This window comes from Salvelinus namaycush, chromosome 9 (genome assembly GCF_016432855.1).
Source record: "Salvelinus namaycush isolate Seneca chromosome 9, SaNama_1.0, whole genome shotgun sequence".
In the NCBI taxonomy this organism is placed as follows: Eukaryota; Metazoa; Chordata; class Actinopteri; order Salmoniformes; family Salmonidae; genus Salvelinus; species Salvelinus namaycush.
The window spans coordinates 3,850,418-3,853,592 of record NC_052315.1 but is presented as its reverse complement, the minus strand read 5'-3'; positions in this window follow the sequence as shown (position 1 = coordinate 3,853,592).

The window sequence follows — 3,175 nt, the reverse complement described above, 5'->3', positions numbered from 1 at the left end:
ATATGTAAAATTATTATAACACTATGATAAAGGCAAGGTAAATTCATATTTTTTTAAATTTTAGAATATATTTTGACATGTATTTATCAATACATTTGGTAAATATATTTTTATGTATTTGAAAATGTTTTATAAAATATATTCCAACATGCATTTAAAATAGCTAAATTCCATTTTAATGTTATATTGCATTTAAAAAATTGCCTGCGATAGGAAATGCACTATTTGCAGTTGAATTTACTTCAGGTGGACTCCAATCAAGTTGGAGAAACATCTCAAGGATGATCAATGGAAACAGGATGCACCTGAGCTCAATTTCGAGACTCATAGCGAAGGATCTGAATACTTATGTAAATAAGGTATTTTTAAAATTACATTTTAATACATTTGAAAACATTTCTAAAAACCTGGTTTCACTTTGTCTTTATGGGGTATTGTGTGTAGATTGCTGAGGATTTTTATTTTATCCATTTTAGAATAAGGAAGTAACGTAGCAAAATGTGGAAAAAGTCAAAGGGTCTGAATACTTTCCCAAGGCTCTATATATATGTATATACAGTGCTGCTTGAAAGTATGTGAACCCCTTGTGCAATTCCAGATATTTTAGTTTTTTTCCCATGAAATCTTAATTTAATCAGAACCAGTATTTTTGATCTGATATAACAGGTTTATATTTACCATATGTTGGTGTCGAGGAAATCATGTGCGTTGTATCATTTAAAAAAAAAAAGGAATTAGTGCAGGTGCAAAAATAAGTGAACCCGGGCCTCCCGGGTGGTGCAGTGGTCTAAGGCACTGCATCGCAGTGCTAGCTGTGCCACCAGAGATTCTGGGTTCGGGTCCAGGCTCTGTCGCAACCGGCCGCGACCGGGAGGCCCATGGGGACGCGCACAATTGGCCCAGCGTCGTCCGGGTTAGGGAGGGTTTGGCCGGCAGGTGCACGCTGACCAGGTCACCAGGTGTACGGTGTTTCCTCCGACACATTGGTGCGGCTGGCTTCCGGGTTGGATGGGCATTGTGTCAAGAAGCAGTGCTTGGTTGGGGTTGTGTTTCGGAGGACAAATGGCTCTCGACCTTCGCCTCTCCCGAGTCCGTACAGGAGATGCAGCGATGAGACAACACTGTAACTACTACCAATTGGATACCACGGAATTGGGGAGAAAAAAGGGGGTATTTAAAAAAATAAATAACAATAAATAAACATTTAAAAAAATAAGTGAACCTCAAGTAGGTAAGTAGAATCAGGTGGGTAAATAACTGGCTACTAGATCGTTAGGAAAAAGTTTGGGCGGGACTCTGATAATAGAGAAAAAGCCTGGTCAGTTTGGTGTTACCCATTCAGGTGAATGCAAAGCATGCCGAGAGAAAAGGAGATCTCAGCGGACATCAGGACGAGGGTAGTGAGAGCACATCAGTCTGGGGAAGGCTAGAAAATCATCTCAAAAGGATTGGAGCTCCATTAGTCCACTGTGAGGCAAATCATTTGCAAATGGAGAGCATTTAACATGACAGCAACTCGGCCTAGAAGTGAACACCCATCCAAAATATCCCCAAGAGCCACAAGATCAATAAGAAATCAGGTAAAAGCTAACCCAAACATAACATCTAGAGATTTGCAGACCTCTCTTGCTGTATCTGAGGTAACTGTGCATGCTTCAACAATAAGAAGACTGAATCGAAATGCCATTCATGGCAGGGTTGCTAGGAAAGAGGCCTCTGCTGTCAAAAAATAACCAACTGCCTGTCTGGAAGTCCATTCTCTGGACCGATGAGTCCAAAATTGACCTTTTTGGTCACAATCAACATCGCTATGTTTGGCGAAAACCCAACACTGCCTACCACCAAAATAATCTTATCCCAACATTCCAGCATGGTGGTGGGAATGTCAAGATCTGGGGCTGCTTTTCCTCCTCTGGACCTGGATGACTCTACATCATTAATAAGGGAACCATGGATTCTGAGGTATACCAGGAGATTCTGGAACAGAACGTCAAGCCGTCAGTCAAGGAGCTAAAGCTGGGCCAAAAATGGGTCTTCCAACAAGACAATGACCCAAAGCGTTCAATCAAATCTCCCAAAGAATGGCTCAGGAGAAAGAAGATTTGTGTTTTGGATTGGCCAAGTCAAAGTCCTGACCTAAATTCAATCGAGATGCTGTGGCAGGACCTGAAGCGAGCAGTTCATGCCAGACACCCTTCAAACCTCATTCAATTGGCTGAGTTCTGTAAGGAGGAGTGGGCAAAAATACCTCAAAACAGATGTCAGAAACTGATTACTGGCTATAGGAGATGTTTACTCCAAGTTATCGCTGCTAATGGAGATGCCACAAGCTATTGACTGAAGGGGTTCACATACTTTTGCACAAATCAAATCTGAGTTTCTGTTAAATGAACCACTTTTGTTAAATAAACATTGAAAATATATATATATTTTTTCTGTCATTTACTTGGAATGTCTTTATTATGAATTGGGGTTTAGATAAGGATTTTGTATGTTCATTTTAATATTTCATAGCAAAATAATGATCAGCCCTGTAGGGTTCTCATACTTTCAAGCAGCACTGTATATAATCCTATGCCAGACAGTTGTTGACGTTTAAGCTTCTTGGGACTGCTTTGAAATAAAATAAAAATACTTGAATACAATTTAATCACTAATACGCATCAGACTGTAGAGCGTGCTGAATTTACTATAATTAGCTAGTACTTTGATGAAATATTTTTTCAAGAATTCTGTCCACCCATGACAATCCTTTACAAAACCTATTATAAGCTATGTGTTATGTGTTTAACATTATTGCGGTTATGTTTGTCTTTGAAAATATGTGTGTCCCTGTATTTTATATTAAATTATTATATCTAGATATCACTTATTTTTGGAGAGAAATTCCAAAGCTTTGATAATTGACGTTATATAATGTATTGTAAAGCGCCGATGCATAATTTATAGATCCACAGTAGGACATTTTTTACTGAAATGTCCCTTTCACCGCTGGGATTATACAGTCTGTCTGTTCAACTAAACCACAGATTTTTTTTAAATCCATCAATTTCTAAGGCATTTCGTCATGCAAACTTTTTTTTTTGGGGGGGGGGGGGGGGGGGGGGGGGGGGGGGGGGGGGGGGGGGGGGGGGGGGGGGGGGGGGGGGGGGGGGGGGGGGGGGGGGGGGGGGGG